Source organism: Dermacentor silvarum, chromosome 8 (assembly GCF_013339745.2).
Source record: "Dermacentor silvarum isolate Dsil-2018 chromosome 8, BIME_Dsil_1.4, whole genome shotgun sequence".
NCBI lineage: Eukaryota > Metazoa > Arthropoda > Arachnida > Ixodida > Ixodidae > Dermacentor > Dermacentor silvarum.
Genome location: NC_051161.1, coordinates 12,177,914 through 12,196,216, shown reverse-complemented (window position 1 = coordinate 12,196,216; position 18,303 = coordinate 12,177,914). Strand labels below are relative to the sequence as shown.

Genomic DNA, 18,303 nt, shown 5'->3' with positions numbered 1-18,303 from the left:
CAGAGATTATATACTCTACTTGAGAACATAATTTACTCTACTCTATATACTCGCAAAAAATATTGAAGGTATATAGTAGTTTCTAGTTTATCGACGCACTTTTGGCAACTTACGAACTGAACTTTACTCATTCAGAAGCGCCAGGAATAAGTAACCACACTGGCTGCTAGTAAAACGTCTTCAGATTTCAGCTGCTGGCCGATACCACAATCATAGTTAAAACGCTGCTCGTATTTCTCAAATATAATTTATGTTTTCTCATAAAAGGAAGCAAACACTGTACGATATGCAAACATGGTAAGCCAGGAGCGCAGACAGTCAACAGGGTTACGTTAACAACAGCACTTGGCATTTCTATTCGCGTGTTCTGCCTCCGTGTTCTGCTTCCTTCGCCATTGGACCGACGTTACGTCCCGAAAAATACCCATCCCCACATAAAGATTCAGACACCTACTTCATATTTATGTTCCGAAGAATGTTTGCGAAAGCGAACGTGCTCAGATAAATTTTTCTCGCACATCACTGCGCGCGGCCGCCGCGGTAGAGGGCACAACCACCGAGGCCTCCCTCGCCCGCCTCCTTTTTTCTTCTTCATACCGTAAAGCGAGCACGTGTCGCGCGCGGACAGCAGCGAGCCGCTCATCGCGCGCGCGCGCGCCGGACACCGAGCAAGGAGCCTCTCCCGCATCCCGCAGCCAGGCAGGGGAGGAAGGGGACGGCAGCTGCGAAGAGCGCGCCCCCGTTTCGGGACGGCTCCCTCCTCTTGGCGTCGGGGTTGAGCGCATGCGCGCTGGAGGCAGGCGCCCACCAGCGGCCGTGGAGAAGAGGAGCGTGGGGAAATCGATCCCGGGCCGCCCCGAGAGTGGGACACAGTGCGCCGTTCGGTCTGCACCGCGCAGGGAGCACGGCAAGGCTGCGGCGGCTGGGCGCTCTGCCGCGGCGGCGAGCAACGACGCGAGGATAAGAAAAGAGGCGGCGCGCCTCCCGCGTGCGAAGAAAACAAGGCGCCAGGGCCTGGCGGTGAAAAAAACGGCGCCTCCCTGGCGCGGCGCGCGTGGCTTGGGAACTGAGCGAAGACTTCGAAGGCAGGCTGTCGCCGCTTGCCGCTTTGGTCGTCTGCTAGCGCGTGCGGGACGAAGACAACGTCCCGGCCGGCTTTTCGGGCGGCGGCATCGACTGACTGTCTGCACACGCAAGCGCCCCGGGACCCCGCTCACATTTGTCTTCGACGGACCGGCGCTGCCGCCGCATGGTAGGTGAGCACCGTAGAGTTGTCTCAGAGCGCGAAAGTATGCGAAACGCGACGCCGATTGGGACGCGCTCGCAAGAGGCGTTATTCGGCAACGAATGTCAGAGTGAAGGCCGTTCACGTGCTCCCGTTTCTCTATGCGGACGGTTTCGCAGCCACGCCTTGCCCGCTGAAGCCTAAGACACGACAGTTCGTTTAACGAAATTCGAGTGTCTACCATACAAACACGGTGCCGTTGATTTGCAATTGGAATGGAAGGATACCAATGCTCTATCTCGGATGTCAGGAGGCATTACTTTCTCGGCTGCGTTCAGAGCACTCTACATTTAGGCTATGAGTGTCAATAGTGCATGTTGTGAAATTGGGTCAACTGCCTCGTACTTCGTAATTTTTTAACTGTTCGCGATATGACTCGGTTTACCGCGGTAGATGCACAAGGATACAAAGTCTTTCTTGCCCTTTTCGTCACTCAAGAGTCGAGAAGCGGCAACGTTTGAGTAACACTTCCGCATCACAAAGCAGTGAACGGTGTCGGCAAAACAGAGAGCTGTCAAGATTTGAGATCAGACGTCGTATAAGCCTCCCAAGGATGCACTGACATCCAAACTTCCGCAAGTGGCAAAGAAATGTGAGAGGACTCAGTATACGTACGCCAGCAAAGCTTATCAACGCTGGAAGTGAGGCCACATCGACACGTATGCATTCTTTCGTGTGACAGGCGCATCTTTAATTCAATTCCCCGCTTACTTGTGCGTGTATTGAGTATAATTAGGGCACAGGTCAATGATATTGCGCGGCCGGATCTTCTAGATGCAGTAGACTGCTTGTTTTCGCATTGCCTCTGCGCAGGCTATTTCCCTTATTTTTTCCCTAGAATTTACGACAATGAAGAAAACAGTTAGGGCTCGTATTACGAAGGAATTGGTAAAACGAAACTGCTAGAGCGGGTAAGACGCATAGGCGATGAAAGATAGTTCCTCCGGAATAATGTGTTTTGCGAATTCTGACACACAAGCGCACTTTCCCAGCAAGATATTTGAGCTATTCTTTGACGGAAATAAAATTACAGCACGGTACGTCTACAAGCCTTGACTTATTAAAAATCGGCCTTCTGGGTCAAAAAGCATGCCAGTGAAAATAGTCGTGCCTCGGGAAGATGCATTGGCAGAATTTCTACGATGCGATAGATTAGAGCTTTGTTAAGTTTTGGATGAGTCGCATTCTTCACCTGGTATATAGGATAAAAATAGACGGATGCGTTATTAGTTTGGACGGCAGGAACTCAATATATGGTTTTTATATTTATTTGATATTTACCGGTAAGGCAGAGCAATTCATTATACGTGTAATTCAAAAAAGTTTGCCTCATTTATTGGCGCCGGCTACTTCTCTTCGCAAGGCCGGCGAAACTTAACACATGAAAAACACTGGAATAGTATGTATAAAGTCAAATATCACGAACATCTGGAACTTGCAGCCTCCAGATACCTTTTTTTTTCTTTTTTTTTATTTGCATTTCACATGACCCTGGTAACGACCGTCAGTCGCGACGCTGTAAGCACTTTCAATTTAACAAGGTCGCTGTTCGGGGCCCTCTCGCTGCTTCCCGTGGGAGACATTTACGAGCCGAGTGACGTCTTGCGTAAAACAAGAACGAAGTTCAGCCAGACATCGTTTTAACAAACTTTCATGTTCGCTTAAAACGCGCGCCGAACGAATCACCTGGGTATTTCGCAAAGCGCGACGCTTCTTTTCACGTTTATTTCAAATCTTTCTCCCGTTAAACGCGGAGTTCCACAAGCTCTAGTTTCTCTGTTCCGCAGAATGCACACTTTACTTATTGAAGCACACATACACACACTCACACACACACGCACATACACCCGCAAAAAAAGGAAAAAAGGCATACCACGCATTTAGGACCGACTGGATGCAATCAGCATTTTCCAGGTGCGTGCAAAAGGGGCAAAAGGGTCCAACTGCAACAGGAGAGAATGAGCGGAACGTGTCGTACGAACAAAAGACATGCAATGCAAAAGATAGTTTGAAGATAGTTGTACAAAGATAAAATTGAATTAAACAAAAGGTCTTGGTCGTGGTTACAATACTCATCGTGGTTGAAGCCATGAAAAACCACTCTGAAACTCCCTGACTAATACAAACAAGTAAACAATAACAAGTTGTTTCGCTATGTAAACTTTTTCTTTGTATTCAAGTTCGCTTAAGATATTTCTTCTATTTGTTGATTCTTCTTTCTTTTAGTTTTTTATACAGATCACTTTCTTCTTGCGGCAAGCAATAGGACAAAATGGACCAATAACACGCGTACTAACAGTATAGTATACGGCGTATTGAAATAGAAAAACGTTTTTGGTAAAACCGCAAACACTTAATAATTTTCATTGCCAATTCTCAAGATTTTCGCCTGAATTTCGCCCTTCACAGCAGCGATTACAAGCCATCTCTAGCGCTCTAGCATTCTGCCGACAATCATCACTCATTAAAGACCAATAAAGTAAACCTCGGTCTCGTACGTTAGAGTGCACAGCGATCTATTCAATTGTTGTGTCGTAAACATTGATGTTTTACATAGTTTTCATGTAACCACCACCAAAAGCGTTCGCGCGCTGGGAAAATTAAGTAACCGTTGCTAATTGGCGATCGATTCGTTATGCTCGACTCTTGCGAAACGAATAAAAGTGAGTGCGAAGTAAGAGAGACGCGACTGCATCAGAACAGGACGAAAGCTTCACGTGTATCAGAATACAAACTGTAAACGAAGCACCACGCAACAGTACTACGGCCTGCAAGCGAAGCGACAACGTCAAATAAAGCGAAACCGGTGTTAGAAGCTCATCACTCTAGGCGAAACGACGAAGACTGGGACCTTCTTTCGCCACCATGGCTAGCACACTTTCGTTTGTGCGAACCGTACTCTATAGAGTTTAGAGGCAGTCTGCGCAGCAGCCGCAGAGTAAGTCATCGTCGAAGATTTCCGCAGAGCAAATAATACCCGAAGAGAAGCAGGCGAAGTATGCTTTACTACTGGCGCCGTTTTGGCTATTCGAAAGCACGAGTCCCTCGCCTGTAGCGCGTAGTCTGTATGCATTCGCCCGAGCGTGCCTTGGTGGACGTTGTTGTTTTTTAAAAGTTTTCTTTGGCGCTTTCCTTTTTTCAAGCACTCGAACCGAAGCGCGCAGCAGCGTGGAGCAACTGCAGTCTTCCGGTCGCACGAGTGCGGGTTTCCCGTTTTTCGCGAAGCACGCGGTGCTTCTCGGCACTCGCGCCATAATATGGACTTTCTCCGGGGTTTCTGGAAGTTGCTCCCAGGTTTCTGTCGACTCCTCTCTGTAGTGCTTCACCGAGCTCCGCTTGCTAGCGGAGCTGAGAAAACTATTCGACTTTACAAAAAAATATAGCAATAATAGAACGCGTTGTGGAGCGAGACCTTCGTCACTAAGGCACCATTTTTCTCACTAAATTCTCCCAACGCCATGTGCTATCAAAATTGAATTATTATTATTATTATTATTATTATTATTATTATTATTATTATTATTATTATTATTATTATTATTATTATTATTATTATTATTATTATTATTATTATTATTATTATTATTATTATCAACAGCAGCAGAAGCTGCTCTCCCGCTTCCGTACAGTTACGCTGGAAATATTATGACACAGGCATGCTGCAGCTGCAATTAAGGATTCCCGACAGTCCATGCTTTTTTTTTTTTTTTTGCTGAACAGTTAAATTATATGATTCCAGCACCGTCGTCGTACGAGCCGCCACTGGTGATGTTGCAAAACAGTGATCACTTATTCATTTATTCATTTATTAGGTACCTGCATTGCCGTTTGAAAGGCATTACAGCACAGGGGATACATCAAGTTAATTAGTAGCAAGTACGTTTCTTTCATTTAAAGAGCGGTAAAGACTACATTTGATGTAATACAAACTTCAAAAGAGTTCCACTTTTGAGTGGCACGAACAAAATAACAAAATAATTATGACGAAAAGCGTCACCTCTAAAGGAAATTTCACTAAAAATCAAAGTTTGGTCGTTTCTTCTTGGTAAGTATTGTGGCTGCCCAATGTACTTTTCACGGTCTATTCCTGTCTTAGAGTGACAAATATTGTGAGAGAAAAAAACTTTAGCCCTTAACCTCAGGCTCCTCCTGCGATATTTAAGCGGTTTTCACTGCAATTGTCAACATGTCTCAGATGATACAATCTTCTCGGCCGTCATTTGCTCCTCCGCACTTTAATTTCCTCGTTAAGTGTGTTCGTTGCAAGCTTCAGCTCGTGTGTATGTGAAGATTACGGCAAATGACTGGAAGCCACTGCGGCTGCGACCAAACCTGTCTTCGCGCGCCCATATTGGCACCTTTATAAACCTTTCGCTGATCGAAAGGTAACGAGAGGGTCAGCGTTCCCGATATTAGTTAGGTGCGGATCACATCAATACTTCTTTTTGGGCGAGTTGGTACATCTTGAAACTTTGGGTAACAGCGCAAACAGACGACCACAAGAAGAGAGACACGGACACACAGGCGCTGTGTGTCCGTGTCTCTCTTCTTGTGGTCGTCTGTTTGCGCTGTTACCCAAAAGTGCGGATCACAATTCACACTATAAAAGATGAGTGTCTCAAATTATCTGGTAATTAAAGAAACTCGCTCCGAAAGCACTATCAAAGAGAGCACGCAAAACACTGTCAGTTGCTTCAGAAATTTCGACAAACGCTGAAGGTACATTACAGGCAGAATCGCTTTAGGGTGATTGCCCGAGCATGAGTGGAAAATTTAGTTAGGGCACAGTTCAATAGTTGCGGAGTAGAAAAATTGTCGAGGAATCGAATATCCGGGTTAAGAGAAACAACGACAAAAAGTGCTAAAGCAAGTTTTCACAGCCGGAAATGCCTTGTGTAAGAGGACCACTGCGTCATGCTTTCGAACACGCTAAATTTGTGAAAGAGAGGTTAGCCTATACCTACATGCTTAGCCTACGACTCCTGGTATAACTACGGATGAGGGATAAAAAGAAGAAAACGCATGCACACAACCGCATCAGGGAGAGCGAGGGAGAGAGAATCGGTTACTCTGTACGAACATATATATCTTATTTGCCAGCGGTTGCTCATTGTGACTGGTAAGATTGGGAGCTCTTGATATTTAGCAAACCCAATCGACTTTTCAAGCAACCGTATTGTAATTACTTTACCGACCAACCTTGTGAACGGAAAGCGCGTAATTAACCTTCTAAAAATCAGCTACATATACGTATTCTCTAGATGCACGAATAAATATGACAGGTCTCTCGCAATAATTCTCTAGCATTTCATCGGAACAGATGACAGTTTCGACAAAACAACGAAGAAATTCAGCGTGCTCCTTCTCAACTTCCTTTCAAACATCATAAATGTATACCAAGCAGCCAGAGTGAAACCATGTTTTACTTCATTGGCCGTTCGATTCCTTACATCTATCCCCCCCTCCCTTCTTTTTTCTTTCTTTAACGCGGTGGAACGTTCGAGATCTGCTGAAAAAGGTGACTGCGGGAGCCCGTCGTTCAACACGAACAATACCCGCGCTGTTGTAGCGCCAAGGATCGCGGCGTGGATCAGATACCGCTGACAAATAAGGCCGCGGGACCGACGAACAGGGGGGCGAACGAGCAGCCAAACGAACCCAGCGGCGCGATATCCCAGCCACGTCAAACACCCCAGCGCGAGGGGAACAAACGGAAGGGGGAAGGAAAAAGAGAGCAGAGAAAGCTATTTCTCTACTGAGCAGGCAGAGGGCGATCACAACCTCCAACAATCCCTTCGACAACAAATATAAAGAAGGCAAAGTGAGGAAACCGATGGAGGACGTGCGGCTCAAGTGGACTGGGCGACGTGAGAGACGGAACAAGAAGAGTTATTCGCCAGAGAGGGGATTGAAATAAGAATGGACAGACGACGAAAGCAGGGAAACAAGCAAGGCTGCGCGAAGCAGAGCAACAATGAGTAAAAGAAGAAGAGCGAGAAGAAGGCGAGCTGTTAGGGCGGCTGCTGCGGCGCCGGCGCGACCTTCCTCAAAGCAGAAAACGAGGTCGGCCGCACAAAACAAGTAAATCTCGGCCTAGTAGCAGAATCCCAGCAGCGCGCCGTGCTGGGCGCTCAATACTGGTCCAGAGACTGCGGCGCACGGTTCCGACCACCAACGGGCGCGCCGCCTCCTTCCTTCGTTCGTGCGCCTAAGTCTTTTATTTCCGCGTCCTGGGGGGGGAGGCGAGAGTAATAAAATTACGGCCGCGCGGACTCGCTTGTCCGCGCGTTCGCCTGGGCGATTCGGTTGGCTGTGCCGCCAACGAACGCGGTGGGGGCGACGCTGCTCCTTCTCGCACAAACTCTCCGATCCCAGGGTGGTCGCAAGCTCTTCCGCCCGAGAGAAGTTTAAATACGCTAAGGACCTTTGCGATGCGCCCGGAAGACGAATAGACTGCCGCCACGGAACAACGAAAGAAGGGGTGAAGCTGAAATTCCTCCAATCCAGCCCGCCGAGATAAGGAAACAGCTATGGCGTTACGTGGATGTTGGTTGATCTGGTGATTACCAGCCTATCCTGCCAGCCTGTGGTAATATTCTTTGCGCAGCGACGTGTAGTGGTGTATCTAAGATCTTTCCTGGCATATGCGCTATCACTGCGGTACCACTTTCCTTTCGTCCAATAAACGGGTCCCCTAAATCATGAAAACGGTTCGATACAAATAAGAACTCTGAAGTAGGAAGTGCATGTAGAGAAGGTTAACCTGGCCCACGGTTAAATGTAAAGATTCATTGCACCTCTCTCCATTCCGTTCTTGTCACCATCGTTTACGGCCGGCGGATCCCCATGGTAAGAACGGAGGAGTGTCGCCCGGACCACTGAGGAAACGTGAAAGAGAGTCACATTGAAGCAGAATCGTGGCATTATCCCATTACTGATGTAGAGCAGGGCCGTGCACTCTTGACGAGCGTTGAAGGGCCTCCTATAGTCTCGTCGAGGAGAAGCGTAGTCGCAAGTTTTCCCGATATTGTGAAGTTTCGGCATGAATTCGTCGTAGCTTACGAAGTCACACGCCAAAGGAAAGGAAAAGCGGCAAAACTTTGCCACAACGCGAACGCGAAACGCGCTTTCAGTGGAACAGCGACTCCTTTGTCGCGCATCCGAAAAAAAAAGAAAGGAAAAGAAAAGAAAGCCGACGTACGTGCACAAAATCTTTGCACATTAATAACGATTTACAGCCAAACTCAGGTACAAGATTTTTCTGTGCTCCGGACCTTGGTATTAGGACAACAAATATTACTGCGCGTGTCATCCCATTCATGTTGATGTTGAAACCCTAAAACATGAAACATACGTACGGAGCGGATTGGCCACACCTTTGTTTATTCTTGCTAATTTCATCATTTTTAAGCGAAGCTTTATAGGCTCACAAGTGTCGGCGGTTATAGTGGTGGTGTTACGCTGCAAAGTGGGCCGATGCTGGCGATAGTGCAGAAAGGGTCCAAGCTCAATGGCACATACTCATGTCTTGTGGGCCGATCCTGATGATGTGCAGAAAGTGTCCAAGCTCGATGGCACATACCCGAGACAAGAACTAAAGAAGGACGGAAGGAAAGAAAGGAAGAAAAGAAAGAAACAAAAGAAGGGAAGGAAGACAGAAATAGAGAAAAAAAAAAGAAATCACGTGCGGCGCGCACGCGCATTGATATGCTACACGCGTTTGGTGTGTCGCAAGGCCTTAGGGACATGGAAGGAAAGCGGGATGGCGCGCGCTCCTCCGGGCTTCCCTCGCCTCAGATCAGTTTTGGCGAACAGATGGGAAGGCCACACGTGGTGCGCTGTGTAAATGAGCAAGCTGCGTTTGATGAACGCCGGTGTGAACTCGCTCGGGAAAGGGCTCGTCGTCGACGTGCCGATTCTAGCGTGAGGGCTTCCCTAGCCGAGGCTCGCCGTCAGCGAAGAGCCGACGATCCCGAGGCGATGGCGTCCGAAGCCGACGCCCGCCGTCAGCGACGGCTTCCGAACGTTGCCCTGACGAAGGTCAGATACACACACGACAAGCTTCGCTTACCCCTCTTTTCCCGACAGGGAAGGGCTGGTGATTTGTTTTTTGTTTTTGTTTTTTATTCTCAGAGAGTAACCCTCTTTGCAAGAATCTGCATATTTCGAAATCGTGCGATTCAACTTCAAATGGCGTCTTAATGGCTTTGCAATTTTGTCCAGTGTTCTTGCGTATAAACTACAGAGCTTCCAAGACGCAGAGCAGTATTTGTTATTTGGCCGTGAATTTTATTGGGGACTTTTATCGCACGCGCGCAGATGTTAACCAGTCGCAAGGCATACTGTCATTAGCCGAAGGGGAAGCAAATATTTTTTAAGTGGACAGCTGGTTTCAGGTTTGTTTGTTGCTGTTTTATTGTTTGCTTGTTTGTTTTTATTGTAAGTGGAATTATGTATTGCTAAGTATAACTTAATTATTTCTTCGGAGACAGTTCATGCAGTAGTAACAGTATTTTCCCTTTCGCATTGAGTCGCGTCAGTGGTGAAGTTGTACTGACACCCGATCTGAAACTCAAGCATCACTCTTTCAATCTCAGTTAGCGCTATGTTGTGTTTTTTTAGATGTGTTTAAATGGTTACAGTCTATGTTGAAGCCACGTAAATCGTAAATTAAAGATGCGCCGGACGTTTCCCAACTAGCCAGTATCGTCAGTGATATAACTATCTTGCGCCGAGCCACATAAAACGCATTGGAAACGATAAAAGGCAGAAAGTAGGAGTAAAATATAAACAGCCATGTCACTGCGGGGCGTTGCAGTGCGTTTTTCAAGCACTGAGATGAATTATGAATGAGTGGAACGACTCCATCCTTGTAAGCTCACATTTTTCACCAATTAATGCACCGCCTCGAGTCCTGCCAGTGGAGGGAAGCGCCGTCCCTCCGCCCAACCAGTAACGGCATTTCAGTGACGCTCCTCAGATATTCGCGCTCTGAGATATGCATACCATTTCACCTCGCTGAAATTATTAGCTCTGATATTTCACACATTTTGGCTCAGCTCATATGTTGCTGGTGTACAAGGTATCCAAACAAAGTAAGTGAAATTATGGCTTAGATATTAACACACGCACGCACGCACGCACGCACACGCACGCACGCACGCACATGCACGCACGCGCACGCATGTGCGTGCGGTCACATTGTTTCATTTTGTTTCTAAGCTTAAAGTGCCTCCGGGAGAAAATAAATCTGCAAAGTCTTTTACGGGTCACATAGGATGGTTTTGGCGGACTCGGCTTGATCCCACAGGCGACAGAGGGAAGAACTGAGGCATGGAGCGGGAGAGAAAGTTCGAGAGATTCGCTTTGTGCCTGCGTCTTGTCGGCAGTGCCTGCGCATGGCTCTTGGGTGGACAGCCAAGAGGCGCCGAAATACATAACCTACAACCGTGGCAACGCAGAGGTCCCCTGTGGAGCACGTCGGTTGACACATCCTCGCTGCGGCAAGGAGCGCAGCGGCACGTCGAGGCGGAAAGCCGCGGCCCGCTTTTCGGAGCGCCTCGGCTGCTTCCTTGCCTCCCTCGCCCTTTTGCGACGCCTCAGCGGCGCGCTGCTCCGAAGCGATGCGCTACGTGAGGAAGGAGGAGGCACGCGAGAGAATACGGCCTTCCGCTCTGTTTGTTGCGTCGTCTCGCGGAGGGGATTTGGCCGCAGAACGCCGGGGCCGCGGGGCGGGGTTCTGGGGCAACGAGGCGCTAATTGAAGGCTTGGGATGCCGATTCAGCGCGGACCAGGAGCCTCGGGACGCGCTCCGGCCTGCCCTTGCCCCCCACGAGCAGCCGAGCGGAGCTGATTAACTCTCGGGAATGCGCGCCCCTCGCGTGTGTGCGTGCGTGCGTGGACGACGAGCTTGCCCCCGTCTCCTGGCACTTACCTCTCCGTTTCATAATGAAAAGCAGCGCGACGCTATCTCCTCTCGCGGAGGGCCTTCTATCTCCTGCAGGTTTCTGTAGCGCGGGACCCTTTGACTTAAGCGGGGGACGAGACGAGGAACACAAGTTAAACAAACACGAAACTGTTCCACCATTATTAGGCTAATAAATCAAGACAGCTTCCTAATGCCTGTTTGGTAGTGGTCCTTCATCGTATTCACCTCGAAACGAAAAGTTCCTGCCCTAAACCTACAGCGCAGGGAGTAACACGGAGGCTGAGACAACACAAGCGCTGGCTTTCAGCAAAGTTGTGCCGGCTTTCAGCAAGCTTGCGCCAAGTAAAGTTTGATGTAACAGTGCGGCTCCTGTATCATTGCTATTTTTTTCAGTTGTGTTGTAGTCAGCATGAGGAGGTACGCCATTCTCGCTCAATGTATGAGGCATGTAGAGAGGCCTTGGCCTAGGCAGGAGAATGACAATGTTGGGTAGACAACGAGCGGTCTCGTTGATGCTACCTGTCCTGCAGGCATTAAAGCTTTATACATACTCACGCAACCTTCTCTTGCGTGTCTCTCACTGCTAAATTAATCACACGCTCTGGCTTTAGGTTCAGCTACCCTACGAGGCGTAACGAGGCATTTCCTTTTGCAGTTGGAATGCCCGACGCCACAGCGTGTGCCACGGTAAAAGTGCTGAAGGAGAAAGAGACTGTACAAAATTAATGAAAGCGGCAGACCGCGCGTACTATGTGCCCCATATGTGTGTACAAGGTGTTTCACTGTGGCAATCAGCTCAGTTCTCCAGGTTCCTGGCTGGCCTCCTATAGGATAAAATTTGTAAAAAACGATTGGTGGAGCTGCATTTCTGAAGGACAACGCAACTATCTAAAGTTTGTTATAGTGAATTCAAATGGGTGCCTACTTTGCACCTCCCTCCTGGTCTGTTTCCTTTCTTATCTTCATCCTCTCTCGTCTTTCAACTTTAATGTTAATCAAAAAATGTTAGCCAATTCCGTTTCTACTGGTTAGCCTCCTCGCTTTTTCTTATCTATGTTACCGCTCAGTTGGCGGAGACAAGAAGAACGGCAGAAGCCAAAATGCAAAAGATAAATGTTTGAGTTTTGTTACTCTTCCTCGCAGAAGACTTTGGGTCAGGTAAGCGCATTCCGAAATAATGCTGCCGTGCGGGGCGTAATCTTCATGACGTAAAAGCAGCGCAAAGCATCGACGTTCAGGAAGAAACATCGGAGTGCGATTGAAGATCTAAATTGATTATTGCCGTTAAAATAACTACATTGTAGGTGTTTCACGAAATGCATTCGAAATTACTTAAGCAAATAGGGCAAATGCGATAATTAAGTGATTTCTCCAGTATTCTTGTTATCACAGAGATGTACTATCGACCAAAAACGTTTACAGACCACGGGATGTCAGAAAACGCTAAATATCTGAGCAGCCGTTAAAAGTAGCCAGTAAAACCGTACATCCCAATGTTGTCCACATATACCAGTAGAGGCTGGAAATGGGAATACCAGGCTGCGTTTTGAGGCTGCGGAGATATTCAGCTTTTTGTCAGATCCCTTGGTTCGTAAACTTTTTTGGTCGATAATAAATTACAATATGACTCGAGGTAGAAATTAGGCCAATTCTTATGCCAGGAAAATCCAGAGGAAATCACTCGACATATTGTAAAACACCCTGATAAGGAGAAAGAAAGTTCGTGGGTTATCATGCACCATTTCCCAAATACATGACAACTTCGGCGAGTCCATTAAACAGCAGCAACAGTTTGCCGAAGGCGCACTATCGGCTCGGTAACTATGCGCGGAGTCGGTAACACTATCAAATGCACATCCGACAAAGTTGACTACTATTTTCTCAGATCAGAATCAACAAGCACAGCGAGTAAGCATTAGCATAGGACCGATGTTCTGGTTTTCATTCGATATATATTAAAAATGTCAGCTGAGGCGCGAATATAAGGCAACGCTATATTCGTACTGTTTCCTGTAGAAAGCGCGCTTCTGCAATAGGTTCACTCAGGGCATCTAGCCAAAGAAAAGGCTTATGTTAAAATGAAGCAAGGGAACAACCAGCGCTCAAGGCAAAATTTATGTTGACCACGACATCTGCATTCCGCTTCAAAGAAGATGTTTTTCGGCCCCCATGAATCCGTATTTATAATTTGTCTTGACAATCAGGGCGGCTGAAAAGTCTATTGCCAAAAGGTTCCGACATTCGCCAGAAATGAAAATTCTCTAAACTGCGTGGCGTCTCCTCGAAGATAAAGTAATTCCAACTAGAGCCGATATTGCGTCGCGCCTTACATAATCACTCGAGTGCGAGCGCAGCGAACAGCCCACTACGATGTTCCATAAAGCAGGAGATTAAGAGAGTTTCGCTGCGCGGGAAACGCTCCGACTAATCAGATTATCTGTTGCCGCTGCACCACGCGCTCTGAGAGCACGTGATCAACCGTCTGAAGCGGCCTTTACTATAGGGGCACATAATCTCGGCTTAAAAAACGCACGCCAGTGCCCGAGGGCTTGCACCGTCTGAGCTGTGCTTCGTGCTCTAGACGTGGCTATGGCGCGCCGTTCGCTTCGGAAGCCCTCCCTCCCCGCTGCCGCTCCGTGACGGTCCTCTCCACTCAAAGTACATTAGGCGTCATGTCTTTCTCCGTGAGCGCTTAAGCACGCGCACTCCGCCATGTTAGGCCGAAGCTGCGTCGCGGTGGGAGTCACGTAATGCCGTGACCACCTCCGAGACAACCGAATGGCTTGACCCACCAGAGTTTTCTCTCGGCTCCAGACGGTGCAGAGACTCGAGAGCGGGCGATCTCGACATAACTGCCTGGACGCACTTATCTTTCGCGCCGGTGTGAGCGCATAATCTCCATAACCATTGCCAGATATTAATTTCTTACGAATTGTGAAACTCGCTATAACGTCTGATTAACAAAACAAGTGATTCGATTTTTCTTCTTTCGAATTACGGCAGCTCATCGAACGGTCGTGGCACTCACGGAAAACGAGCGTAATAAAAAGCCTCGAGATGATGAAAATTGGGCCGGAGAATTTCGTACATCTTTTTTACCAGAATAAAATACGCTGCTTGTGTCTGCACCAGCCTCTTGTATGGCGGTTTAGTCAGCGTGAGACCAAGGGCAGCCAATATTTTTTTTTTTTTTTTACACTTCGGCTTTGTGCTTGAAAACGTCGTTGCGGTTTTCTATATAGGGTGTCCCAGCTAATATTAGCCAAACTGTCGTTTGTTTAATTTGATTAAAAGTTTTTTACTAATTACTAAGTAATAAATACACAAAGGTCTGTTGGTAGCCGAAGAGGACATTCACGGTAGACCGTATAGCTCTCGATCAGAACCGCATTTCCCTGGCAATTATCAGTTTATCATTTCCATGGCAATTATCATTTAAACTGATAATTGCCAAGGTACTGGCAATTGAATTTCCAGGATTCCAGGATTGAATAAAATGAATTTCCAGGATTACACCAGTTTCGAGATATTGTTTTCCAAAGTGTGGGACGAAATACATGGGTGTTCCAGTTACTTTTCTGCTTCAATGTATAAAACAGTATTTTGGTAAAAAAAAGTAAGTGGAACAACAGTACATTTTTACGGTGAGTTTGATGGCGCGTATCTCCAAACTGGTGTCTTTCTGGAAATTCATTCGAAGTGGATACGCCTTACAAGCTCACCTGCTACAATTCGTAAATTACAATATGTGTCGTCAGTTAATTAACGAAGAAGTTCATTAGTCAATTTTTGTTAATTAGTTGAATATGTGTTTCGATTTCTCGTGCTACTAATGTCCGCCTCATCGAATAAGACAGCTCAATGATAAGAATTATGCTACCTGCCACAGGCGATTTATAAAAATTCCGTAAAACTTAAAAATGAACACCCTGCATGTTCACTGTCTAGCGCACAGTGTCAGATACTAAATTAGAACTAGCCCTTTAAAAAACAGAAGATGCGCTAGTGAAGTAAGTAGAGTCCCAGCTAAGAAAATTGGAAGTGAGAGCAGCCCGAGCTTCAGGTAAAGCGTAGTCATTGCTATCATAGTAAAAAATGTTGCTTCATACTTTCGTCTGAGCTCTTCTTCGGAAGTAAGCTTTAAAACTAAACCCGCCCTCTTTTCTCGCATCACTACTTGATTTTTAAGTCCCTAAGTCTCACGACTACTCGTGGGGACATCGTATACTCGTCTATCCTGTTGACACAGTATATAGCAGGTGACCCTCGGAACCGTACGGCGAGGAAGCGTTGGAACTGCATTCTCGCTGGTCGTTCACATAAAATCTCTTGTTGTTGAAATTCAAGATTGAACTGCCTAAACGCCTAAGGAAGACTGTTTTCACAGGTGAGAGAGCGAGAGATAGAAGACCGTGAGGTAAACCAGGTCAGAGATTCTGAAAGATTGGTGAGTGAAAAGTGGGGCATATGCAGTGCAGTAACGGTGGTGGGTGGTGAGGAGCGGGATCTGCACGGACGTGCCAGTTCGGAAGCAGCAACAATGCCTAGGACGCACAAGGGAGGGGGGGACTACAGTTGTTCAAGGTTGCGCCGGGTTTGCAACTCAACAGTGAGGGGGGCGGGGAGCGGTAAAAAAAGGAAAGCGATAATAGGTGATGCGCGCGCACACACAACAGCGTTCACTCCGTTCCCAAAGGCGGTCGCAGAGAAACACACAGATGCCCTAAGAGGTTGTGATAATAGCGTAAACATAAAAAAAAGCATCGGAAAAAAATAGGATAAAACGAAGACTGCGAAATATGTTCTAGGCGATGCTCATATCGATAAAAAAAAATATACAGGGTGTTTCATTTTAGTTGCACCAATTTTTTTTAAATTGCCTGTGGCAGATAGCACAGTTATAATCCTTGATCTAAACTTAAGCCTAGCAAAATTCGCCTAAGTATTAGTGTGTTCCACTAAAAGAGAGGCCCCGTTTTATGACACTGTATTCTTCTAGAACATTGTAACTACTTGCAGAGCAAACCTTTTTCAAAGGTAATCAGACCTAAGTCAACTTGTTTCTGACGCATTTTTTTTCACCTCAGCGTCTGTTTGCTTTTATGGAAGCTAATTAACCTATAGGAAACTTCTACTGCCAAGATACTCTTCAGATTCGCCTCATACATACATAAGAGAAACTCATGCAACCTTGGGTGATGACATGAACTGGTGGTGATATTTACAGGTTTGCTGGTTATAAAAGAACATAGAGTGTTAAACATAAAAAAATACTCGGAAACCAAAGGAAAAAAAAAAACGAAAAGTGCGAAATACGTTCTCAGCGATGATCTGATAAAAAATATACAGGGTGATTCATTTTAGCTGCAAAAATTTTTTTAAAATTGCCTGTGGCAGATAGCACAATTATAATCCTTGATCTAAACTACTCGATGAGGCGGCCATTACTTCCACGATAAATCAAAACGCCTAATGGAAGAGAATTAACATAAATACGTTAATTAACTTTTTCATTAATTATTTTACGGCATATCATTCAATCTACGGATTGTAGCCGCTGAGTTCGGAACGCGTATCCACTTGGAACGAGTTCTCAGGACTGAACCAGTTTCGAGATAATGATTTTCAAAGCGTCTGACGAAATGCATGGGCGTTCCAGTTAACTTTTTGGGTAAAACGCTGTTTTATGCATTGAAGCACAAAGTTAACTGGAACGAGCATGCATTTCGTCGGACGCTTCGAAAATCAATATCTCGAAACTGGTTCAGTCCTGAGAATTCGTTCCGAGCTAATACTCGTTGCGAACTCGGCGGCTATAATTCATAGATTGAAAGATGCGTCGTAAAATAATTAATGAAAAAGTTAAGCAACGTAATTATGCTAATTGTTCAATTAGGAGTTTTGATTTCTCGTTGAGGTAACTCATCGAGTAGTTTAGATCAAGGATTATAATTGTGCTATGTGCCACAGGCAATTTAAAAAAATTTAGTGCAGCTAAAATGAAACACCCTGTAGATCTCTGCAATACACGTGATTCCCGTGGTTGCTGGTCAATTTCAGCGTCAGAGAGTCCTTTGAAAAACCTATACAAAAATATACATGTCCAAGCATTGACGCTCTGATTTCGCCAGCGCCTTTTTTTCTTCATTTACGACGCGCCCACGCCTTCTAGCTCCCCTAAATCGTTCTCAGATTATTGCCGCATCTAGATTCGAGCTGCGCTACGCTGGCATGATGAATGAGCCAAGTTATGGATCGGCTCAGTTATCGACTTATCTTGGCTTCAGATGGCGTTAGTCCTTCAGCTCAGACAATTTTGATCAAGCCCCCCTATCGAGCGCTGGGCCGTCAACGCAAAAACCTTCTCACGGCCGCACTCGCAGGCACTGAATTAGGGTTCAACCTTAGAAGATAGGATATATATATATATATATATATATATATATATATATATATATATGGCACTTATTAGCTGGCCACGAAAGAATGTGTTTGACAACCTAATCGGCAAGATTTAATTCTTATTGCTCAAAATTTCTGCCCCCTTTAAATTTCCCATGTTAACTTCTGCGTGGCCGGCATTTTATTCGCTATACTGACCTGAAAAAATGACTGCGCAACTTTAAGTGTAAGAAAGTAATGATGCTCTTTAGTCACAAACAGAAAATATTGAATCAAGGTAGGCTAGTCGACAGCTCCTAATGATCATAAATTAGGCCAATCTTAAGGAAAGTCGACTATTGGTAGAGCGGAAACGGCACAGACTAGACGGCGAGTGGTGATACCATATAATGATATACAGGGTGATTATTTTTAAGTCTTATAGTATTTTAAAAAATCGCCTATGGCAGATTGCGTAATTCTTGTCCTTGAACTGGATTATTCGAAGAGGCGGACATTACTAGCACGATAAATCAAAATACATGTTATACTAATTAACAAAAAATCACTGATTATCTCAATAATGAATTTCTTTATGGCACATATTTATATTTACGAATTGTAGCCGGTGAGCTTGCAAGATGTATCCCCTTGAAATGAATTTCCAGAATGACACCAGTTTAGAGATATTATTTTCCAAATTAAATTA

The 18,303-nt window shown here is 46.1% G+C and overlaps 1 protein-coding gene across 1 annotated transcript in view; it reads left to right on the top strand.

The window, feature by feature from the left end:
• Nucleotides 1-855: 855 nt before the first annotated feature.
• LOC119460638 (leucine-rich repeat neuronal protein 1) overlaps nucleotides 856-18,303 on the top strand; it is a 107,252-nt gene continuing 89,804 nt past the window's right edge. Inside the window, exon 1 of the mRNA XM_037721670.2 lies at nucleotides 856-1,252. The gene's annotated coding sequence lies outside the window, so the exon portion shown is untranslated. The remainder of the gene's footprint in view (nucleotides 1,253-18,303) is intronic.